Genomic DNA, 26,283 nt, shown 5'->3' on the forward strand with positions numbered 1-26,283 from the left:
AATTTGTTCCAAAATTCGTCCCAATCTTCCTCATCTTTTCCTGAGAAAGTGGGTAAATTAATTGGAGGGAGTCGAGCTTCTGCTTGACTCGTATTAGATGCAACTGTTGTTGTTGTTACTGTTGCCTTGTTCTGGGCAATTAATTTAACATAAGGCTGTAACGTGGCCTGAGTGTGATCTTCATAATTCGCAAGATCAACCATAATGTCGTCTATTTCTGTTTCTGATAAATTAGTGTTGGCAAGTTCAGCCACATATGTTGCTATTTGACATTTGATTTGCTCAAATTTACCTGCAGCTGCTTGATAATAGCTTTCCAGGTCAGCATAATCAACTTGAGATTGTTGTGACAAATCTTCACATTTCTTGATCTGTCTTGTTAAGTGGCCTTTAAGACCTGCAAGGGTTCTTTTCATTCTCCCTGCATTATCCATACTGGTTCGTTGGTGAAGCCTTGTGGGGCTTGTACTTGGGCTGCTCATAATACTGAACAAGCTCTAATGGTAGCCTAGGGTAAAATGCACTCACTAGGCAATAATCCTACCTCTACTAGAGGTTATCACTTAAAATTAATACACATTATATATATACAATCATACACACTAATGATTTGAGTGATAAACCAGTGTCATGGAAGTACCTTTAGGTTAGCTCTTCTATATCACCCTAGGATGGTAGAGACACTAATTAATCACTAAAAGGTGTAATGATCATAAGTAAATTATTATATATACACAACTCAACTCGAGTTGATAAAAATTACACCCAAAATAGGGTCTGGACCATTCATTAATGGTGTTAGGTTATTCAATATAGTACAACTGACTATGGTAATAATGGGAGTAAGATGAACGATAATAGTTCAACTAGTCAATGGTAATATCCTACCCTGTTGTGGGTTGGCAATTAGTAAATATTATACTGTGATCACTAGTGCAATATATATTAAATGATTCTCTATTTTGGAGAAATAATATACACAATTATTGATAATAGCCTCTATGAAACTTCTAATATTATCAAGAAGTATTAAATATTATTAGTGACCTCGCGAAATAAACTCCACAAAATTCGTAGATAATCTCTCGCGAAATGTAACACCACGAAATCCGTGAACAATCTTGCGAGGACACAGCCACTAATTTGGCTGGCTTCTATATTAGCGCTGTCATTTCACGAAATAACACGCCACCAAATATCTGTGGGTGTGCATGAAACCGCTGACGAAGCTGAACTGGGCTGAGGGGGGGCTCCTGAGCTCCCTCGAGGCTACGCTGCCGTCTTGACTGCTGGCCTTTGTTTAAATAACACTGCACTAGTATATTTAATGAATCCACTGGTTAACTGGTTCATCCGGTACTAAGATGACCAAATGTGGGTTCATAGGACCAAATATTCCGGTTCCGAAGGTCCAAATAATGTGGGAACCGACCTGTGAGATTTATATTTATTTAATTTATATGAATTTATATTTACGTTAATTTATATACTTCGATAGCAATTTGTATAATGTTAAGTGGACTGTATTTCTGCAATAATCTCAATCTCACAAATCGATCCTCTACACATTAGGGGGGGTTTATTAGTTTATATATATGCAGCCAATCAAACTACAGAATTAACTACATACATTGAAGAGGTTCCTTATCTTATAGTACAGCAGGTTAGTCCACCAGGTATAACTAGGGTGTAGACACCAAATTATCCTCTTTGAGGTAGCTTCCATCACCCAGTAACTGGTGCACAAATTCTTCCTCGTCTTGACCTGTCAAAAGTGTGCTAGCTGTGAAGCCAGAATCCTATATATGACAAGCTATATCAGAGAAAACACTATACAGTACATGGAACATTGAAGACCTGGCTTAATTACCTTTAGTTTGAGGCGATTTCGCGTTCTAACCGGCTAACCCTACCCAATGACATTAATGGCCACTAATGATAGATAATGGGTTTCGGAAAGAACACTTAACTTGAATTTGTTGACAGCGTGTGATAATGGTACACCACTGGTTTCCATAACACTTCGTCCAAGTAAATTTAACAGGAGCCGAATTTGCTCCTGTGTGAGCCTCTGGTCTAGTCTCAACAATGGCTGCATCTAACACTCCATACTATTGACGCCTGGCCGACATTGTCCAGATATGATAGGAGCCATTTGCTCCACACGTCTCGGAGGTGACACAACAATGGCTGCCCTCCTTCCTCCTGACGCCTGGCTTACATTGTCCAGATGTCCAAAGGTGATAGAAGGGTCACATTTACTCTACTTTAATATTGATAATTAAGTTAATTTATATAAGATGTTTTTATGATGGTAAAGTCCAAAGACTAATGTATTTAAGAATAATTCCCAGCAGAATAGCTGGTGAATTTATAATGGTATGTGGTGATGATATCCCGTTTTCTTTAAACGGTAATTCCACTACAAGTTACGTTTTCTATGGTTAACTTGTTTATACAACACAGCTATTATCTGTATGATATATTAAATGGTGTCGGATTTTCCGACATATGTACCACGCCCTGCCCTGGTGACTCTATTACTCCCTTATCTATCCATATCTCAACTATGGTATTTGTGCTTGGGGCTCTACTACCCAAAATCACTTACGTCCTCTAATTACTCAACACAAAGCTGCTATTAGGACAATATCCAACTCTGGCCCCAGACATCACTCGGTACCCCTACTCAAATCTCTGAATATGTTAGACATTAAGTCACTGCACATTCTCTCATGTGTATTATACATATATAAAACGCTAAACTATAATGCCAATCCTGATCTCAAAACCTTCATAGAAGGTTGTAACAGAACCCATGAGCACCACACCAGAAATAAATACAGTTTTGATATTCCTAGAGTACGACTTAATCAAACTAGAAATGCTCTACAAATCAAGGGGCCCAGAATGTAGAATGACCTTCCCAACCATGTTAAAGACTGTACCTCTCTCAACCAGTTTAAGTTAAAAACGAAGCTATACCTAATAAATTCCCTGTAACCTACCTTACCCTTCTATTGTCAACCAATGTCTGTTTTTCTTTAATGAGCGCTGTTTGTCAACTTAAGGGGGCATATCAATGTAAAATTAAAAGTGGTTCAATTTGCTTATAAATTTTTTTATGAAATGGTTATAGAAAGGGCTGCAGCTGGTCCAAGTTTCATCATCACACCCTAAACAGAAAAGGAGAAAAAAAATAAACAACGAATTATGCAACGAATTTTCAAATAGTTTCAGGGAACACATGTGTCAACTAAAAACATTTCTATAACACTCAGATATTAAATTAAGCACATAATAAAGGATTCTAATGATCAGTTTTATCAAAAAAGTGTTTAGTGCAATAATATAATTTTTCAAAGTTACCCTTCTAAAAAAATATGCAATATATGATATTTATAAATTTTTATAAAATCAACAAATAGACTTTGGACTAAAATATCTACTAGATTCTGTAGAAGCACAAACGCTACATATAAGGTCTAATTTGAATGTAAATTGATTAATAAATGAAAGCTCTGAAGTAATTTGAAGGTGTAAATTACTTTCCAGAGTAAAATAAAGATCCAAGTTCGGCCACCTGTAGCCGAGCTTGACTTCGACAGATTTCGTTCATAATTGGCACCCTTGCAGATAGGCATCCATTGAGCAAGGTGTGCAAGTTTCATGCAAATCCCTTGATAACAAACGAGAAAAAAATATTGGAAAAAAAAAAAAAATTAAATATAAATATATTGCACATACATATTACAATTATTACAAGAGTTTGTGCTTCTACAGCACATAGTAGACATTTTAGTTGACACATGTGTTCCCTGAGATTATTTGAGACTGTTGAACATTCGTTGCATAATACGTTGTGTATTTTTTTTCTCCTTTTCTGTTTAGGGTGTGATGGTGAAACTTGGACCAGTTGCAGCCCTTTCTATAACCATTTCATAAAAAAATTTATAAGCAAATTGAACAACTTTTAATTTATAACGATTTAGAATGATATGCCCCCTTAATTGTATTTGTGCTGCTTTTTCATCTATGTTTTCATTCTACTCATTATGCTCAATTAGTATTAAGCTTGTCATTTAAGTTTATCATGCCCAAAACGCTTTGCGTAATAGTGGCTTTAGGCATTGTATGTACTAGCTCTACCTATAAGTCAACCAATCTTTGTAAAAATTTATTGTATGTATGTACCTTACCTAAATAAACATTTTATTTATTTTATTTTATTTATTTTATTTTAACTAGAGACTGCTGTGGGGAGTATATCTTCGCCAGCTTCAGAGTCAAGGGTGCCGATTCTGTCCTGTCTGTGGGTGCAGTCTATAGAATTCCTAACACTGATGTGTCCGAATTCAACTCAAACCTTAGAAATCTAATACTCGATAACAGACTGAACAAAAACCTATCTAATTATCGCAGGGGACTTTAATATTGACCTCTGTGAGCCTGGACACCCTACTGCTGTTAGCTTCCTCAACTGTATGAATTCCTGCTTCCTCATACCCTAATCACTAGACCTACTAGAATCACTGATAGTACTGCCACGACTCTAGATCACATCTGGACGAACATAACCTCTCCGCTTACTTCAGGTATAATCACTGATAGCACTACAGACCATTACCCCACATTTCTCTTAACTAACATTAGCAAACCACCTCTAGAGTCAAGGGAGTTAAGTTTTAGGCTGCACAATGAAACTGCTATAGACAATTTTATAACTGCTGCTGATAATGTCAACTGGGAGTCCGAGTTAGGTAACATAGGAGACATCAACCTAGCAGTGCAATCTTTTCTTCAAAAAACTCTTAGCCTTACCTTGAGGTTACCTTGAGGTGCTTTCGGGGCTTAGCGTCCCCGCGGCCCGGTCGTCGACCAGGCCTCCTGGTTGCTGGACTGATCAACCAGGCTGTTGGACGCGGCTGCTCGCAGCCTGACGTATGAGTCACAGCCTGGTTGATCAGGTATCCTTTGGAGGTGCTTATCCAGTTCTCTCTTGAACACTGTGAGGGGTCAGCGAGTTATGCCCCTTATGTGTAGTGGAAGCGTGTTGAACAGTCTCGGGCCTCTGATGTTGATAGAGTTCTCTCTCAGAGTACCTGTTGCACCTCTGCTTTTCAACGGGGGTATTCTGCACATCCTGCCATGTCTTCTGGTCTCATGTGATGTTATTTCTGTGTGCAGGTTTGGGACTGCAGCCCCTCTAACATTTTCCACGTGTAAATTATTATATATCTCTCCCACCTGCGCTCAAGGGAGTACAGATTTAGGTTCTTTAGTCGGTCTCAATAGTTTAGGTGTTTTACTGAGTGAATTCTAGCAGTATAGGATCTCTGCACGCTCTCCAGGTCGGCAATTTCTCCAGCTTTGAAAGGGGCTGTCATTGTGCAGCAGTACTCCACTCTAGAGAGCACAAGCGTTTGAAAAGTGTCATCATCGGTATAGCATCTCTAGTGTGAAAAGTTTTTGTTATCCAACCTGTCATTTTTCTTGCAGTTGTGACGGCTACTTTATTGTGTTCTTTAAAGGTAAGGTCTTCCGACATGAGTACACCCAGATCCTTTACATTGCCTTTCCGTTCTATGTCATGATTTGCCTGAGTTTTGTACGTGGTTTCCGTTTTTATATTTTCATTTTTTCCATAGCGCATGAGCTGGAACTTATCTTCGTAAACACCATATTAGTTTCTGTAGCCCATAGAAAGACCTGATCTACATCTGACTGGAGGTTTGCCGCGTCCTCTATGTTGCCTACTCTCATGAAGATCCTAGTGTCATCTGCAAAGGATGATACAGTGCTATAAGTTGTGTTCTTGTCTATGTCCGATATGAGGATGAGAAAAAAGTACTGGAGCAAGCACAGTGCCCTGGGGTACTGAGCTCTTCACGGTTGATGGGCTGGATTTTATTTTGTTGACTATTACACATTGGGTTCTGTTGGTCAGGAAATTGTAGATCCATCTGCCTATTTTTCCGGTAATTCCTTTTGAACGCATTTTATGTGCAATAACGCCATGATCACATTTATCAAAAGCTTTTGCGAAATCTGTGTAAATTACATCAGCGTTCTGTTTGTCTTCCATAGCATCTAATCAGGCATAGCATCTAATCAGCACCATCATCTAGCACCAGTCTCCGTGGTGTAGTGGTAAGGACACTCGCCTGGCGTTCCGCGAGCGCTATGTCATGGGTTCGTATCCTGGCCGGGGAGGATTTACTGGGCGCAATTCCTTAACTGTAGCCTCTGTTTAACGCAACAGTAAAATGTGTACTTGGATGAAAAAACGATCTTCGCAGCGGGGATCGTATTCCAGGGACCTGCCCGAAACGCTACGCGTACTAGTGGCTGTACAAGAATGTAACAACTCTTGTATATATCGCAAAAAATAATAATAATAATAATGCCATATCATAGTGGTCCAGCAACTGCGACAGGCAAGAGCGCCCTGTTATGAAACCGTGTTGTCCGGGGTTATGGAGATGCTGTGATTCCATGTATTTTGTGATCTTACTTCTTAGCACTCTCTCAAAAATTTTTATAATGTGAGATGTTAGTGCTATCGGTCTGTAATTTTTTGCCTCTGCCTTATTTCCTCCTTTATGAAGTGGTGCTATCTCTGCTGTTTTTAGTATATCAGGAATAACACCAGTATCTAGGCTTTGTCTCCACAGAATGTGGAGGGCCTGCGATAGTGGTTTTTACAGTTCTTGATGAATATGGAGTTCTAAGAATCCGGGCCTGGTGCAGGGTGCATAGGCATATACTGTTTATGGCTTCTTCAAAAACTAGTGGGGATAGGGTGACGTCTGACATATGATTTGATGTTGGTATCATATCCATGAAAAATTCATTTGGGTTATCAATCTTTAGTGCGTTTAATGGCTCACTGAAAACAGAGTCGTACTGCTTCCTCAGTAGCTCGCTCATTTCTTTGTTGTCATCGGTGAAAGTTCCATCTCCCTTTCGCAGGGGCCCAATACTAGATGTGGTTTTTTATCTTGATTTTGCATAGGAGAAAAAATATTTCGGATTTCTCTCTATTTCACTGATGGCCTTTTGCTCTCTCTGCCTCTCCTGGGTTTGTATGATTCTTGTAGCTTGAGTTCAATTGTTTCTATTTCTCTACCTAACCTTCTCGCCGTTCTTGAGATAAGGTGCGACTCTCAAGTTGTTCCGCGATTCGTTTTCTTCGCCTATATAGGGAACGACGTTCCCGTTCCAATCTGCATCTCTTTCTCTTTTTTCTTAGGGGTATGCGGTTTGAACATATTTCTAGTGCTACTGAGCTTATTTTTTCCAGGCACTGGTTCAGGTTTGCATTTTCTAGCTGTTCTTCCCAGTTTATTTCTGTGAAATCCTGGTTTATTTGCTCCCAGTTTATCTGTTTATTATTGAAGTTGAATTTGCTGAAATCTCCTCCACCGGAATCTGGTCTGGTTTTGAAGGTCTACTCCCCATGGTTGTCATAACTTCAATTAAGTTGTGATCTGAGTAACAGGTATTTGTAATCATTATGTTCCTGATCAATTCATCATTATTAGTGAAAATGAGGTCCAGCGTGTTCTCCTTCCTAGTTGGTTCTACTATTTGCTGGTTTAAGGCAAACCTGTCGCACATCCGTAGCAAGTTATTTGCATGTGCCTGATCATTTATTCTACTTCCTGGTATTCTTTCTGATATTACTGTATTAGCCAGGTGCTTCCATTTCAGGTGCCGTAGATTAAAATCCCCAAGCAGGATGATGTTCGGAGCTGGATTAGTGAGGTTTTCCAAGCAGTGTTCTATTTTCATTACTTGGTCTTTAAACTGCTGAGGGTTTGCCTCCGGTGACATATATACAAGGACAATAACTACATTTAGAATCTCTATTTTGATTATCAGCACTTCCACCATATCATTTGAGGTGTTTAGCAGCTCAGTACAGATGAGTGTGTCTTTGATGTAGAGGCTGACCCCACCCTGAAGCCGGTGTTTCCTATCACATCTGAAAAGATTGTACTCTGAGATCCATATTTCACCATCGTGGTAGTCTTTTGTGTGGGTTTCTGTTAGGGCTGCAAACACTGCATTTGCCTCATGAAGGAGACCATCAATAAAGTGAACTTTGTTGGATTTGCGTGTTTTTATACCATGGATGTTGGCAAATATAAATGATGTTATCGTGTTAGTGGAAGTGCTGGATGCCTTACTTGGTGTTAATATCTTAGGCTCTGGTAAGGCGGCCACTGTGTTTGCGTCCAGGGTGTGTTGTTTTGGAAGTGATTCGTCCAGTTTTGGTAGTAGGACGGGTGTTGTGTGGTGTAGCACCTGTGTGCTTGTTGATAGTTTGTATTCCAGTCTTGTGGGTATCTCCCTTCCCCTCTGTAATCCTTTAGTGGTTCCATCTGACTCTCCTCTCTCTTATATTTACTACTCTGTTTCTGCCTTCCTCTAAAAATTTCCAGTAGTGTCATATTGATCTTTCCGTCTATAACGCTGTGTACCTCTCACGTGGAATTCCGGACACTGAAGATTTTAGCATTTTTTGTCCCTAATTGAAAATTGACATAATTTAGGGTGGAAGTATGATTGTCCTGAAAATAATTGTGAAGATCAGTTAGGATTTCCGAATTAGAAAGCGCTGACTCCGTTTCAGTGCTTACGGGAGGAGAAGCAGGGAAGGTCTCACTGTGGATGTATGGCTCTTTAAAGGAAGAGTAGGTTATCATGACAGTGGGAGGAGTACCGTTATATAGCTTCAGGAGGTTGACGTGGCACAACTGGGTCTTCCGCCGCCTATCTGGAGTCTCTAGAACGTAGTTGTGGTGGTTTCTGCACTCCTTGATGCGATAAAGTCCTGAAAACCTGTTTTGCAAAGGAGAACCTGGGATAGGGAAATAAGCAAGCACGAAGTCTCCCGGTTTAAATTTCCTTACTTTGCTGGTCTGGTCGTAATGAGTCTTCATCCTCTCTTGTGCTTTCAATAGATTATCTTGGGCAAAACTGTGGACCCTCTCTAGAATGTGTTGTAGGTTTTGAAGAAACTGGGGCACATTCTGATGCTCACTGAAGGTGGCATCACGTAGAGAGTCTTTGAAAGCTTTGAGAGGAGTACGGCACTTACGTCCATAGAGCATCTCATAAGGAGATACTCCTAGAGACTCATTGGGAAGACTTCTAAAGATACACATTATCAGGTCAATTTGCTTATCCCAATCCTTAGAGGTTTCATTACAAAACTTCTTCAGGAGTGCTTTAATTGTCTGATGACTACGCTCAAGAGAACCCTGTGAAGCAGGATGATAGGGGCTGGACAATACCTGTTTGATGTTGAACTCTTCCAGTGTCCTCTTGAAGAGATCACTGGTGAAGTTGGTGCCACAGTCACTCTGAACCTCCCTTGGAAATCCATACTGGGTGAAGATCTTCAATAAGTGTTTCACAACCGTAGCAGCCGTAATGTTCTTTACTGGAACTGCTATGGGGAATCTGGTGGTAGGCCACAGGATGGTTAAGATATAGGCGTTTACCTGAACTGGTCCGAGGTAAAGGACCAACACAGTCTATAATAAGTCTGTGGAAAGGTTCCGCAGGCACCTGTATGGGAGTCAGTGGTGCTTTGGGAATAGAGATGTTCGGTTTACCTGCCATCTGACATGTATGACATTGTTTGACGTACTGTTTGACGCTATTTACCATACCTGGCCAGTAGTAGTGTTGACGGAGTCCATGGTAGGTCTTGTTAAATCCGTAGTGGGAGAGTGCTCCGTGGGCCAGGTGTAGAATAGTGGGCCGCAGGCTGACAGGAATCACTAGTTGTTCGACGTTGGCCCAATCGTCCTCCTCCTTCAGTTTACTGGGTCTATATCTGCGGTAGAGCAACTCGTTCTCTAGGAAGAACCCAGGAATACTGTCAGGTTGAGTCACAGCCTGGAAAAATAATGGTATCAAGGTAAGATCTTCCCTCTGTAACTTACGGAACTCCAACTTGGTCAGATTCGGGGGTAGTTTCTGAGGGTCTTGAGGGACAGCGGTATCAGTAGAGTCAGCTGGCTGTGGTCGTGCAGCTTGAGCACGGGTGGTCACTAAAACCGGAGGAGAAACTTCATCACTCTCTTGAACCTTTGCTGGAACATACTCAAAGATGGCATTATCCATTACAGAGGTACACACCTGGGGTTGGTCCATGACGATTAGGTTGGTCGGTTGCAGGTCTTCTGCCAAGTCGTTGCCCAGGAGAAGTTGCACTCCAGGCATGGGAAAAGGCTTTTCCCTGACGGCGACTTGGACTTCTCCGGTCACGAAGGAACAATCCAGGTGGACTCTGGCGAGAGGATAAGGAGTGGTAGCAGTGAGGTCAGTGATGAAGACAGTTTCTCCGGTGTAGGCGATATTGGGCACAGCTGATTTCAAAACAATTGATTGAAGAGCCGCTGTGTCCCTCAAGATCTTCAGTTTGAAACGTCCCTCCGGATTTGAGCCGTTGGTAGAGACAGTTCCAGTATACAGGTGTTTACTGAAAAGAGAAAGATCATTAACATGAACACCAACATTCATCACAGGCTTACCGGACTTAGGAGGAGTCTGTTTGGGTTTAGGTAATTCAGTATTTCCTTTGTATTGAGACTTACCACATTTATCTATGGTATGTCCATAGAGTCTACAATACTTACAGTACAATTGTGAGCCAGCTTGATCGGTACTCACTTTCTCGTAACTGTACCAAGACTTCTTACTGGAAGATGGTTCTGGTGTCAGCCGGTGGATGAGGCTGTAAGTGTCAGCCGACTTAGCACACTTTAGGTAGTCGGTCTCTTCTTTATCTGCTAAATATAGGCGGACAGGAGGCGGCACACGCCTCAAGAATTCTTCAACTAGCATGAGGTTGACGAGTTCTGCAAAGGTAGAGACATGTGCTGCTTCCAGCCATTTCATAAAATATCTCCTTTTGGTATTAGCAAATTCGAGAAAGGTAGTGGTACTTGCCTTCAGGTGGTCACGGAATTTCCTTCGATAACTTTCAGTGGAGAGAAGGTAGGCGTCCAACACTGCTTGTTTCAGAGTCTGGTAGTCATTCTCAGTCGCCAAAGTACTGAGTGTAACTGCAGCTATACCTGTGAGATGTACTCTGAGAAGGGTTGCCCATTGGTCGGCAGGCCAACTAAGTTGATTAGCAAGGGTTTCAAAGGTGGTAAAAAACACATCAACTTCTGTCTCTACGAATGGTGGCATTAACTTACTTGCATGTGATATATTGAAACTGACGGGAAGATTGGCAGTATCTTGCTGGCGTTGAGTGAGGTGTGTAGTTTCCAACGCGAATTCTCGTTGACGACATTCCATAGCCAGAGCTGCTTGTTGTTTGTCATGTTCGCGTTGCATCTCCAATTGGCGTTGTTTTGTTTCAAGCTGTATTCGTTCACGTTCACGGAGTATTGCAATCTCACGTTCTTGTTCTTCTTTTCGTATGGCAGCTGCTTCCCTTTGTTGCTCGAGGGCTTCTCTTTGTTGTTCGCGTTCGATCTTGGAATAATTTCTCTCTCTGACTCATGAAGAATTTAATCTCCCATGTGTGTGTGTGTGTGTGTGTGTGTGTGTGTGTGTGTGTGTGTGTGTGTGTGTGTGTGTGTGTGTGTGGGGTAGGGGGGAAGGGGGTGCTGGAGGTCAGGTGTGTGGGAGTACTCTTACCAATCGTAAGGCGCTAGCAACAGGTGTGGAGACACTAGCAACAGGTGTGGGGGTGCTAGTAACAGGTGTGAAGATACTAGCAACAGGTGTGGGGTGCTAGTAACAACAGGTGTGGGGTGCTAGTAACAACAGGTGTGGGGTGCTAGTAACAGGTGTGGAGATACTAGCAACAGGTGTGTGGTGCTAGTAACAGGTGTGGAGATACTAGCAACAGGTGTGGAGATACTAAATGATGTGGACTCGTCCTCTGTTGAGGGTTGAATTGAACCTCCTGGTCCCGGCTCACGACTTGCTGTAGGGAACACCCCCACAGGCACTGATGCTCTTCCCAGGACCTCAACCAACACCCAAAAAGCGCGTTTTCTCTGTACTGCTTCTCTCTGCAGGCTCCGTGCTCCTCCACAACCTCTTGAAGAGTTGGAGTGGTAGGAGTCGGTCTCCTGGCCGTCGCCTCCTCCTCACAACTACGTCTGCAGTCCTTACTCCTGGCTGCAGTCATTCGGGTTCCCAGCTAGTTTGTTCTTCTTCTTCCTCACGGTGAACTGGCCCAGCCGCTACGTCATCACCCGACTGGTGAAACTGTACAGTCGTCCTTGACGTCACTGCCCAGGCTTCACTCTTGCTAAGCACCTGTCACTGGAGCACTTGTTGCTCGTTTCCCATCAATTCCTTCTTCTGTCCGCCTCACGGAGTTCAGGAAGACCTCACAGGATGCTCGCAGACCACTGGTGATGCGTATATTCACCGGAGAGGGGCGAATACTGTCAGACTGACAGGACCCCCCCCTATCGCATGTCCGCCTTTGACGACGTGTTGTATCTAACTCCTAGCGCCACGGGAGGTGCATGGCCCGGACCTACCTCCACTCGTGACGTCACACTTGCCAGGGGCGTTTCTCATTGGCTCCCTGTACCACGTCATCGTTCTTGGCAAATCGGGTGCCACTGACGTCATAACATTTTGGCGCGAAAACGTAGGAGTCGGCGCCATCTTGGCGTCCAAAAGTCCAAAACTCTAAGCCACTGGCCAAAATACTCTTCTGTAGTTAATTTTTCTCCTATGCGAGAACACCTCATGCTCCCACATATGTCAAATTGTTCTCTGAAAAGCAGAGAACGTTCGGGTAAAGTAGATATGACTCTTACAGCTGGCGTGGGAGAAATATAAGGGGGGGGGAGAACACCGTCACAGGGTCCTGCTTAGTGCATGACTTCACTGGGGTCCTGTTTAGTGCATGACGTCACTGGGGTCCTGCTTAGTACATGACGTCACTGGGGTCCTGCTTAGTACATGACGTCACTGGAGTCCTGCTTAGTGCATGACGACACTTGGGGCCCCTGCTTAGTGCATGACGTCACTGGGGGGTCCTGCTTAGTTCATGATGTCACTGGTCTCCTCTCACTGTCAGTACTTGGTCACGTGACCTTATATGTGTCACTGAGTGCTGTGAAGTTGTTCTACTTTGCACCGTCGTGTTTAACGGAAATAATTCATTAAAATACAGAGCCTGACACCAACCTCATTACATAATACACTGTAACATTACAGCCATTTTCCCCTGGGTAGCGTGTCAAGCCGTCCTCCTAATAGAACGTGGCCACCTGTTGGCTCTAGGCTTAGTGCTCTGTGGCCACCTGCTGACTCTAGGATTACTGTTCTGTGGTCACCTGCTGGCCCTAGGCTTAGTGCTCTGTGGCCACCTGCTGGCTCTAGGCTTAGTGCTCTGTGGCCACCTGCTGGCTCTAGGCTTGCTGCTCTGTGGCCACCTGCTGGCTCGTATATCTAGGCTTACTGCTCTGTGGCCACCTGCTGGCTCTAGGCTTACTGCTCTGTGGCCACCTGCTGGCTCTAGGCTTACTGCTCTGTGGCCACCTGCTGACTCTAGGCTTAGTGCTCTGTGGCCACCTGCTGGCTCTAGGCTTGCTGCTCTGTGGCCACCTGCTGGCTCTAGGCTTAGTGCTCTGTGGCCACCTGCTGGCTCTAGGCTTAGTGCTCTGTGGCCACCTGCTGACTCTAGGCTTAGTGCTCTGTGGCCACCTGCTGGCTCTAGGCTTGCTGCTCTGTGGCCACCTGCTGGCTCTAGGCTTAGTGCTCTGTGGCCACCTGCTGGCTCTAGGCTTAGTGCTCTGTGACCACCTGCTGGCCCTAGGCTTACTGCTCTATGGCCACCTGCTGGCTCTAGGCTTGCTGCTCTGTGGCCACCTGCTGGCTCTAGGCTTACTGCTCTGTGGCCACCTGCTGGCTCTAGGCTTGCTGCTCTGTGGCCACCTGCTGGCTCTAGGCTTAGTGCTCTGTGGCCACCTGCTGGCTCTAGGCTTAGTGCTCTATGGCCACCTGCTGGCTCTAGGCTTACTGCTCTGTGGCCACCTGTTGGCTCTAGGCTTAGTGCTCTGTGGCCACCTGCTGCTCTAGGCTTACTGGTCTGTGGCCACCTGCTGGCTCTAGGGTTAGTGCTCTATGGCCACCTGCTGGCCCTAGGCTTACTGCTCTATGGCCACCTGCTGGCTCTAGGCTTACTGCTCTGTGGCCACTTGACCAAAACACTAAAAATAAGAAACACCTGTTAAATGGTTAGCTTTTTGACAACTGGCCTCAGAACACGGTACACAGTAGCTAAATGTCCACGACATTAACAACAGTGACGACCACCGTAGTTATATGATCCCTACCCACTGTTAGATTTTGTGTGTGTAATGTATACTCAATTTTTTTTGTATATTAATGTTTAAATTGTAAAACATAAAGTTTCTTTACATATAAATTATATTTTTTAACAAAAAATGAAGAGAGTAAAATTTTTTAGTAAAATTTATAAACGTTTATAAATTAGAATAAGTAATTAAATGGTTTTATTGAATTGTATATTGGTAATGAAATCGTAATTTTAAAATATTTCACATCACAAAGCGATTATATTTAAGAATTAATAGTTTTAATATCTTTCTCTACCTCCTTACGCCCCCCAAAACACACACACATACACACACACACACACACATATATATATGGTCGTGTGTGTGATTTAATGGGTAATTTTTATTTACATTTTTTGTATGTTCTATTCCACCAAAATTTTAAATATCCTATTAATATCGCCTTTGTGTACCGTATTCTTAGGCCACTGTCACAGTCATAAGTGGGTGGGGATCATTTAGCTACTGGGCACCATTCCTTTCTTCCCTCCCCTCCCCCCCCTCCACCGTCCAATCTCAAAACGGAGACCGACTCCAACCCTGCAAGACGTTGAGGAGGAGCACGGACCTGCTGAGAACAGAGCACGGAGACGACGTGTTTACTGTGGGACGTTGATTGGGTTCCTGGAGAACGCATCAGTGTGTGTGTGGGGGCGTTCCCTACAACGAGACGAGAGCCGGGACCAGGAGCAGCAATTCAACTCTCACTGGAGGGCGAGTCCACATCAGTGAGGTGGAAGTAGGTGATTCTAGTTTCCCTCCCAATTCCCCTTTAGTCAGCTAGATATTTAACCAGAGTATCTTTCATGTCGTGAGCAAGGCTCACCTATGTGAGCCATCATCTCATCACATGATTTTCCCCATGAAACTGACCGAGAAGACTGTACTGCCATCGTGATCCAGGAATTGCGTACTAAGTTGAATTATTCAATCGAAGCAAGAGACATTAAGTCAGCTTATAGAGTGGGTACGAAATCATCTGGTACAAATAACAGGAAGATTCGTGTGAAGTTAGATAGCTGCTCCCGCAAGTCAGACCTTATCACTGCTGCAGTCGCTAGGAAATCCAATGTTTATGTGAACGAATGTCTAACCAGATTCAGACAAAATCTCTTATTTAAACTACGTGGAATCTGCAAAAGATCCGGCACTGGTATTAAACATTGTTTTGTGCGCGATGGTAAAATAATAGCTAGGAAGACTGACTCTGGAAAAACTTATGTCATAACCACTGAGGCACACCTCACTTCTTTCCTGGATGACTGTGGGATATCAGCTGAATAACCAGAACATAATTTGTAGTCTCACATACAACCAAAGTGTACTTAAGCTCTGCCTTTCCTTTCCAAAGGTTTTTATTTTTATTTTTATTTTATTTTTTTGTTTGTCATCTTTGCCTGTTTTATACTCTTAATTATTTGGTCTTAGTTAATCCCCTTGTCACTAAACCTAGGGCTTTTTATTACCCTGTTACTTAAAGTAACTTGGTATTTGTTTCTTGTAATCATTTATTGGAATTAATTAACAGTATAATTGTTTATATAAGCATCTACCTCAGTATCTTAGTAAAATCTTCCACATGAATATATTCTCACTCTGTTTATTTTTACACTTAGATTTATATTAGAGTAAATTTCAAGATTTAATTAGATTTACATGTCATCTTTTTTTTCTTTTCTTTTTTTTTCTCTCGGAATTATCTATTTGAGCTCACTGTTTTCTTAGGTTCATACCAATTATAGGATTTTAATTAACCATTACTAAGCTAATTATCTTCAAGATCATTTTTTTTATGATTATTATTTTTCTTATTACTTTTTATTTTACATTTATATTGTCAGTCTCTACTGATTTTTTGTTTTTTATTTTCTGTAACTTCTGTGTCCCCCCTGGCTAACTATTGGATCTTTATTTTACTTCTAAATTGTTACTATTTTATTGTATTTGCTTTTATTCTTGTGTTTTGCTTTATCGTGTATCTTGTATCGTGATCCCTCTGCATCTCTATGCACACTGATATTGATCCTGACCAAAATCTTCTGTCTCATATCTATACCAACCAGCACATTGATCATCATTATTGCAAGTATTTCATAGCACACCAGGCTAAAAACAAACTCCAAAATAGCACCTGTCTATCAGTTTACAACCAAAATGTTAGATCACTTGGTAAACATTTTGACGATTTAAATGCATTACTCACAGCACTAGGTACTAACTTATCGTTCATTATTTTAACAGAAACTTGGCTAAATAAAGACTATACCCAACTCTACAACTTAGCTGGTTATAAAGTCATTCATAACTGTAGGCCTAATAAAAAAGGTGGTGGCACAGCTATATATTACCGAGATATGTTTATCTGCAACAGTGTTATTAGTGACAGAGATGACTATTGTGAATATACTTTTGCTCAGTTTACAATTAAATCCCTTAAATCCTCTTTGACTATTGGAGCCATCTATAGATTTCCCAATACTAACATAGCTTCTTTCTCAGACAACCTAAGGAATCTTATTATAAACAACAATCTCAACAAAAACCACATCATTCTGGGAGGAGACTTTAATATTGACCTGGGTCAACAAAATTGCCCTCAAATTGACTATTTCCTTAACAGCATGAACTCCTGTATGCTAATCCCCACAATCACCAAACCTACCCGAGTCACTCAAACATCAGCCACTACCTTGGACCACATATGGACAAACATAACAGCTCCCCTTGTATCTGGTATAATCTACGACAGAACAACTGACCACTATCCTACCTTTCTCATAGCGAACATGGACATAACACCACCAAAAAGCAAGAAACTTTCATTTAGGCTACACAGTGAATCAGCTTTAGGCAATCTTACAAATGCACTTCACAATATTAACTGGGATTCTGAATTCAATAATACCCATGATATAAATTCATTAGCTAACCTCTTCCTCTCCAAAACTCTAAGCCTCTACAACCTTCATTGTCCCCTTCTTACCAAGCAAGTAACTGACAAAAGATTAAACAATCCATGGCTCACAAGTGGCATTCTCAACTCAATCAACAAGAAACATGAATATGAAAAGAAAGTTAGGATTGGCCTAGTTTCAAAGGAAGTAGCTAAAAGGTACTCATCAATGCTTACCAGTATCATAAGAAAGGCAAAACTTGCATATTATGTGAATAGATTCAATGAAGCAAAAGGCAACATGAAAAGCACTTGGAAAACAATCTCTAGTATCCTAGGAACTAAACAACACTCACATAACCAAATAAAACTCTACAAGGATGGGGATATACCGTCAACTGATTTAGAAATGGCAAATGAATTTAATAGTTTCTTTTCATCGGTTGGTGATAATCTTGCCAGTAGAATCCCACAGACTCAGAAACATATTAACACATGTCTCTCAGGCAGCTATCCAAACTCTCTTCTCCTTTCACCAATCAGCCCGGCAGATGTTGTGTCCATCATACACTCTCTAAAAACCAAGGCAGGGAACACCAGTGAAATTCCGTCTATTGTGTACAAGAGAGCCTCCCATGCCCTTGCCCCACCCATAGCACTACTGTTCAACAAATCTATAGAGTGTAACACCTTCCCTGATATCCTCAAAAAAGCAAGAGTAACGCCAGTCCATAAAGGAGGCAATCCGGCGGACATAAACAATTATAGACCAATATCAAATCTACCTATTCTAGCAAAAATATTAAAAAAAAATTATTTACAAACAGCTCTATTCCTACCTCGCAAAATTCGACATACTCAGCCCCTACCAGTTTGGCTTCCAGTCCCAAAAGAGCACCAACGATGCAATCATTAGTCTCCTTGACGTTATCTACTCAGTCCTTGACAAAAATGAGTTTCCGATTGGACTCTTCATTGACCTAAGAAAAGCCTTTGATACTGTTAATAACAACTACCTCTTACTTAAACTCCAGCATTATGGAATCCGAGGCCTTGCCCTTGACTACATCCGATCCTATCTTAGTGACACACCAATATGTAACCATCAATGATACAACTTCTTCCACTCTACCAATTACCGTTGGAGTGCCACAGGGCAGTATCTTAGGACCTCTTCTATTTCTTATATATATAAACGATCTGCCTAATGTCTCTAATATTCTCAAACCTATATTGTTTGCTGACGATACTACTCTTATCTATTCAAACCTCAACCCACATACACTAAATAATGTTGTGAATAATGAATTTAAAAAAGTCCACTTATGGATGTCAACAAACAAACTAACATTAAACATCGAAAAGACTTACTACATCTTATTTGGAAGCAAATCATCAAATGCAATTCAGCTACAGATAGACAACATTAACATCAGTAATAAAAATGATGGCAAGTTTCTTGGCCTATTCCTAGACAAGAGACTCAACTTCAGCACCCACATTCAACACATAACTAAGAAAGTCTCTAAAACAGTTGGTATACTCTCCAAAATCAGATATTATGTTCCTAACTCTGCTCTCCTCTCACTATATTATGCACTAATCTACCCCTATCTTAATTATGGTATCTGTGCATGGGGGTCTACCACTGCAAACCACCTTAAGCCCATCATCACACAGCAAAAATCTGCTATCAGAATAATAACTAACTCTGCTTTCAGGCAACACTCAGCTCCCTTGTTTAAATCCCTAAACTTGCTAAATATTAACTCCCTCCACACATTCTCTTGTGTCAACTACATTTACAAAACCCTGTTCTTAAATGCAAACCATGCTCTGAAACTCTCCCTGGACAGATGTAATAGGACCCATTATCACCACACCAGAAATAAATATCTCTTTGATATCCCCAGGGTCAAACTTAATCTGTGTAAACACTCTATGCAAATTAAGGGACCTAGTCTATGGAACTCACTCCCTAGTGAATTGAAAAACTGTAAAACTTTTGCCTTATTCAAAAGCAAAACCAAAAAGTACCTAATTTCATCTTCGTTGTTTCCTACACTGAGCTTTAAATTTGCTCTGTACCTAGTGTTATCCAATCTCCTAATTTTTATGTAGTATCAAACAACCTTATCATTGTGTTCATTGCTGTCTTCTTTTGTGTGCTAGCCATATGCTGTATTGTGACTACCAATTTTTGTCAACTACCATTCAAGCTGTCACTGCAATCAATCTCATATTGTTTCTGCTGTATTGTACCTACCAATTTTTGTCAACTACCATTCAAGCTGTCATTGCAATCAATCTTAGCTACCTATGTGCTTTAATTTACTGTACCTACAATTTTCTCTCATTTTCTTTTTTTCATTCCATGTAACTGTTATCATTTTTTTGTCTATAAATTTTGCAAGTATTTACCTCCTTAAAATTTTCTTAGATTAAGGACCTGCCAGAAACGCTGCGCGTACTAGTGGCTTTACAAGACTGTAATTACCATATTATGTATCCTCACATTCCCAATGTACATTCTTGTATATGCATAAATAAATAAATAAATAAATAAATAAATAAATAAATAAATAAATAAATAAATGTTTATGTCACAGTAAGGCACAGTTGTGCAGAGTGAGGCTGTACAGAGCTCTCACGATATTTATATACGTGGTGTGTGCAGGCACCTGGAATTATTGAAGAGTTGACTGTGTCGTTGATGATTTCTTTCATGTGACATTAATATGATAACTTATGCCAGAGAATATATATATATATATAAGTGTACCAGTTATTGGTGTTAGGCTGTGTGCCCAGTATTTATCTTATTATTATTGATATTGATGAATTTATCTCTATATATGTATATGTTGGTCTGATGAATAACATTTCCATGCGTGCAGTGATTAATTGTGTTATTGCCTTCGAGAGGAATTACTGTGTCCAAGGCCAGTACCGTGATTCAATTGCATTCATCATCATTATTATAAAGTGTCGTGTATAACGCCTTTACAGTGAATTATCATGTTTATTGCTGTAGAAACGATTTATTGAGCTTAAGACCAGTGAAGTGACTCATTGCGTTCTATTGTCATTATAGCAAATATTGTGTTGATTGCAAATATAGAGATTACTGTGAATTTAAAGAAACAAGGCACATAATGCCAGGAAAACAAATATTGGAGCATTCACACAGTGAGGGGGGCCGCTCAGCTGATTATGACATTGATGGGAGGGGGAGTGTTACCCTCTAGACGAGCCCCAGTTTTATGAAGAGAGAGTGACTTACTGCCGAGTACTTATTGCTTCGTTGTTGATATATTATCTTGTGTGTTTTAAGTAAAATACAAAATACCTTTGCGTTTGTATTATCCCTCCATATATCTTGTTGCTATAGAACAGTTCCAAAGAGTGAGAGTATTAGAGACATATACCTGCCTGAGACCAGATTTAATGAGTAAGCTTTGCCATTAGTACCACAATTCCTTAATACCACTGACGTGTTACTGTACACGGGAAACACCAGTTGGCGACCTTGCAGTTAGTAGTAGAGCCCTTGTCGGGGCGGGCACACGGTTGGGAGAGAGCAAACTGTGTTCCCACTCATCTTTGGCTATAAGGCTGGCTGATGATCGACTGGGATACTCTCCTGGCAAACAGTGGCGCCGCGAGGATTGAGTGAAGACCCGCAGGGCTACGGTGAGTAACAGTTATCGCTAATACTACTGGGTGGTGTCCATGTAGAGAGACACCCCGACGTTGGCGACCGTTGACAGGATATCAAGAACGGTTACTTATACTTATACTTATACTTACAACTAAGGTAAACCCTGACATTGGCGATCTTGCCAGGTGTCTGGGATAAAGATCTAGTGTATACCGTTACTCGCTTACAGGACGTTCCCCGACATTGCCGACCTTGCCAGGATTAAGTACTTAGGATATCTTGTATACTGTTACTTACCTCGCGTACCCCGACATTGGCGACCTTGCCAGAATATCGATCAGGATAACGATCAAGATAAAGGTTGCAATTGTGGTACGTTACAGTGGTATTAGGTATCAGGTACAGATTATCACTCGTAGCACAAGATGGAGGATGATAAGGTAGCAAGGTTCATTGACACAAGGGATGAGCAGGTGCTGGAGGATTGCACCAAGGCACAGCTGCAATCGATAGCCGACCACTTTGGGATAAAATTGAGATCTTCCAAAGTGGGAGAGAGAAGGCTGGAGATCATGGCACAGCTCAGGGCACGCGATGAAGCTTTGGGGGAGGAACGGCCACAGACACCTGCCAGTGTGGGAGAACATCTGAGCATTGGTGGGAGCAGTAGGGGATCCAGTGGCAGCAGGCGCAGCGTCAAGCTGGAGATTTTGAAGCTGCAGCTGGAGGCGCAGCTGCGCAAGGAAGAGCAAGAAGCAGAAGCACAGCTGAAACGAGAAGAGCGAGAAGCAGGAGCACAGCTGAAACGAGAAGAGCGAGAGGCACAGCTGCGCAAGGAAGAGCGTGAGCATGAGGCACAACTAAGACGAGAGGAGCGCGAGCTAGAAGCTAGGCTGAAACAGCAAGAGGTAGAAGCTAACAAAGAGGTCGAGCTGAAGCGGGCTGAACTAGGGCTAGCCCCACCTGCACCACCCCAGCAGGAAGACCGCCGAGTGAGAGAGCGAGATTTGCCAGTCTTCATGCCTAATGAAGCTGAGGGCTTCTTCGACCACTTCGAGAGAGTAGTTACCTTGAAGAAGTGGCCGATGGCAGAGTGGGGCGGGCTGGTTCAGAGTAGGCTCACCGTTGAAGCTCGCAAAGCCTACAACATGCTCGACCTCAGGGAGTGCACCAACTACGATGCTGTAAAGAGGGCTGTGCTTCACTCTTTCAAGCTAATGCCGGAATGTTACAGGAAGAGATTCAGGGAATGTACCCGTTCGTCAGGAAAATCTTATGCGGAGACGGCGAGGGACATGGAGAGAAAGTTCCTGAAGTGGCTGGAATCCGAAGGAGTGAAGTCGGCTGAAGATGTCAAGAGGCTAATGGTCATGTAGAAGTTTATGTCCGTGCGCTCTCCTGAGATCAGGGTTAGAGTAAAGGAGGCGGACATAAAGGACCTGAGGGCCGCGGCCGACAGAGCTGACATGCTGGAAGAAGCCTTATGACCACGCCGAGAGGGACAGCACCAACTGCCCTTATACTCTGGATATGGTAGAAGTTATAGAAGGAGGGACGGATGGAGGACGGGAGAGAGTTCTCCCAAGTCCCACCTCTCGAGTGGAGACAGTAGAGGATCAAAGAGTGCTGTGGAGCCAGTAAAGAATTCCCTAGCTGAGAGTTCAGGAGCTGTTGCTGCGACGAAGGAGACGACGGAAGGTGCGAGGAAGATCCACAGAAGAAGAAGGATCCGCTGCTACAACTGTGGAGTATTCGGACACGTCGCGCGGGAATGCAAACGCCCTAAGCAGCGGGGGAACGTTGCTTTCGTGAGGGTCGAGGACCAGATGGCCGAGAGTGTGCGGGATGAACCCGTACTGAGTGGGGAGAAAAGAGTTCACCCATTCGTGTGTGAGGGAACCGTAAGGATGGGGGACGCAGACCCCATTCTGGTGAAGATATTGAGAGACACTGGGGCAGATTTTACCCTGGTGAGCAAAACCCTGTTTCCCGAGGGTTACGAGAGTACCAGTGTGGGGGTGGCAGTTGTGACCACTGTGGGAGGCCCAGTGAGGATGCCCCTACACCAGGTGACTCTGAATTCTGATTATGGCTGCCAGACCCTTGTGGTGGGGGTCTGTGCATCAATGCCCAAGATGGAGGCACAAGTCATCCTTGGAAATGACGCATGTGGAGGATGTGTCCTCCCTAACCTCATGAAGGGCGAGGAGTGCTTAGAGCACTATAAGGAGAAAGGCAGAGTGTTAGACGCCTGTGGGGACGAGAAGGGAATCGCCGCGGTGGCGTTCCCTGTATGCGCTGTGATTCCGAGGCAGTGCGACGGACACAGAGGGAGTGGATCTCATAGGGCTGAAGAGGAGACGTCCGACAGCCTGGGAGTCGATCACCTCTTCGCGGAACCCGGAGAACGAGTGGAGGGCGAAGGCAGCCCGGATGGTGAGTTACAGGTGACTCTTGCCAGTTCTCTTGGGGTAGACCGCACTCGTCTTGGAGAGTTGCAGCACACAGAGTTCCCCGAATTGATTCATGAGGCCAAAGGAAGACGTGTTGGTCCTGAGAGGGCCACTCATTTTTACATACAGGACGGAATGCTGATGAGACAGTGGAAGCCTGTGAGGATGGAGGCCGGAGAAGAATCTCTAGGCATGAGGCAGCAGGTAGTGTTGCCGGCCCAGTGCAGAGCGGCAGTGTTGGATCTGTCGCACTCTGTGGACTCTGCAGGTCACCTGGGGGTGACCAAGACGCTGCGTAAGATCAGGGACCATTTCTACTGGCCAGGTATGGACGCCGATGTGAGGCTTTATTGTAAGACGTGCTTACCTTGCCAGAGGGCAGGGAAGAGCCAACCCGCGATACCAAAGTTCCCGTTAGTCCCTGTTCCTGCATCTGGGCCTGCATTTGAGCGTCTGTTGGTCGACGGGGTGGGACCGTTGTCATGGACGAAGCGAGGAAATACCTACCTGATGACGATCATGTGCGCATCGACGAGATTTCCGGAAGCTGTCCCGATGCAGCGTTTGACGTCGAGAGGAGTAGCCGGGCAGCTGCAACGATTTTTCTCTTGGGTAGGAATGCCCAGGGAAATTCAAACGGACTGTGGAAGTATATTCCAGTCCAAATGGTTCAGACAGACCGTGACAAGTTGGGGAGTGACTCAAATTCGGTCGTCGCCCTACCGACCGCAGTCGCAAGGGGCGATCGAGAGGTTTCACTCTACCCTGAAGATCGTTTTGAGAGTGTTCTGCGCAAAGCAGGGCTGAGTGGGATGAGGCAGTGTACCCTGCGTTGTTTGCCATATGTAACGCAGTGGTAGAATCGTTAGGTTTCGTACCGTTCCAGCTGGTGTATGGACATGAGGTGTGAAGTCCTCTGTCCATGCTGAAGGAACAAGGGACACCTGGAGTGACCGTGGGAACGGTCAACGGATACGTAAGGAGCGTCTCGCATTGGCGGCAGGAGTACTGGTTGGAAATTAAGCTCATCTGAGGGAAGGACAACGTGGTTGCGGATGCCCTGTCCCATATACACTAACCAGATATGACTCTTATTTTAAGGGGAGGGGTATGTGACGGTGTTCCCCCTCTTATATTTCTCCCACGCCTGCTGTAAGAGTCATATCCACTTTACCCGAGCGTTCTCTACATTGCGGGCAACAATTTGATATATGAGGGAGCATGTAGTGTTCTCGCGTTGGTGAGAAATTCGTAAAAGAAAAGTATTTTGGCCTGTGGTATAGGCCCTTTAGGACGCCAATATGGCACTGGCCCCTCCGTTTTGCTGCCAAAACTGTGTGACGTCAGTGGCACCAGATTGGTCACTGACAGTGACGTGGCACTGGGAGCCAATGAAAATCACCCCTGGCAAGTATGACGTCACGAAGGCAGGGGGGTCCTAAGATCGCGTCTCTTTGGTGCCACCAGTCTGACACGACACGTCAAGGTGGATGGATGTGCGAAGGTTGGTCCTGTCAGTTTTGACAGTTGTACCCCACTCCCGTGGATTTTACGTGTCACCCGTAGTCTGTAAGTATGCTGAGAGGTCTTCCTTCATTGCATGTGTGGACCGAAGAGGGAATCGATGGAATATTGAGCAACAAGTGCTCCAGGGACAGGTGCTTTGCAAGAAGAAGAAGTGAAGTCTGTACAGTGACATATGTGACGTCTGAGGAAGTTCACCCATTTAGTGACGACGTAGCGGCTGGGCAAATCCACTGCGAAGCAGTGGGAGAAGAAAAGTAATTCGGAATCAGGACGACTGCAGCCGAGAAGTAGGTTGGCAGCCGTAGTTGTGAGGAGAAGTCGACGGCCGGGAGACCGACTCCAACCCTGCAAGACGTTGTGGAGGAGCACGGACCTGCGGAGCACGGAGACGACGTGTTTATTGTGGGACGTTGATTGGGTTCCTGGAGAACGCATCAGTGTGTGTGTGTGGGGGCGTTCCCTACAACAAGGCGAGAGCCGGGACCAGGAGCAGCAATTCAACTCTCACTGGAGGGCGAGTCCACATCAGTGAGGTGGAAGTAGGTGATTCTAGTTTCCCTCCCAATTCCCCTTTAGCCAGCTATATATTTAACCAGAGTATCTTTCATGTCGTGAGCAAGGCTCACCTATGTCTATGTCACAGTAAGGCACAGTTGTGCAGAATGAGGCTGTACAGATCTCTCACGTTATTTATATACGTGGTGTTTGCAGGCACCTGGAATTATTGAAGAGTTGACTGTGTCGTTGATGATTTCTTTCATGTGACGTTAATATGATAACTTATGCCAGAGAATATATATATATATATATATATATATATATATATATATATATATATATATATATATATATATATATATATTGTGACGGTAACGCGTTGGTGTTCGGCTGTTTAAGGCTAGGGGTATGGCCTCGTCACATAGTTATAAAAAAAAATAGAAAAAACTGGAACTTCGTCTGTGGTAAGGTAAGGAGAAGACACACAAAACACAAGTAAAACTTTAACAATGAAATTTTAATGACGTTAAATAAATCAAAACATGAAAATAATGCACAAACAAATTCTTATAATAAAATCAATGAATCAAAATAATAAGAATACTTAAATGACAAAATGAAAAGTTACGTTAAGGCAAAATAACAAGAAGTGCAATACAACAGTAAGTGGGAGGTGCTGGAATATTGGCTTAAAGCCACCACCTCTCTCAGTACACTCTAGAGTCTAGCTGGGAGGTGTGCTGGCTACGAAAGCACGGAACATTCTGAAGACTGATGTTGGGGCGACCCCAGACATCGGGTAGTATTGGGGGGCGAGTGCAGGTGCAGCCAGACCGGCGACCAATCAGCGGAGCCGTAGCGATCAACGGGTAGTTTGGTGGTTGGAGT

At 43.3% G+C, this 26,283-nt stretch overlaps 1 protein-coding gene across 3 annotated transcripts in view; it reads left to right on the top strand.

Moving 5' to 3' along the window:
* Positions 1-26,283, top strand: part of LOC123768066 (D-serine dehydratase) — a 340,022-nt gene that overhangs the window by 307,573 nt on the left and 6,166 nt on the right. The window contains exon 1 of one of the 3 annotated variants that reach the window (XR_011223234.1): positions 22,282-25,436. The exons of the other annotated variants lie outside the window; for them this stretch is intronic. The gene's annotated coding sequence lies outside the window, so the exon portion shown is untranslated. Of the gene's footprint in view, positions 1-22,281; positions 25,437-26,283 lie in introns of those variants that run through there. 3 annotated transcript variants of the gene reach the window in all.

The sequence above is a fragment of the Procambarus clarkii genome, chromosome 59 (genome assembly GCF_040958095.1).
Source record: "Procambarus clarkii isolate CNS0578487 chromosome 59, FALCON_Pclarkii_2.0, whole genome shotgun sequence".
Classification (NCBI taxonomy): domain Eukaryota; kingdom Metazoa; phylum Arthropoda; class Malacostraca; order Decapoda; family Cambaridae; genus Procambarus; species Procambarus clarkii.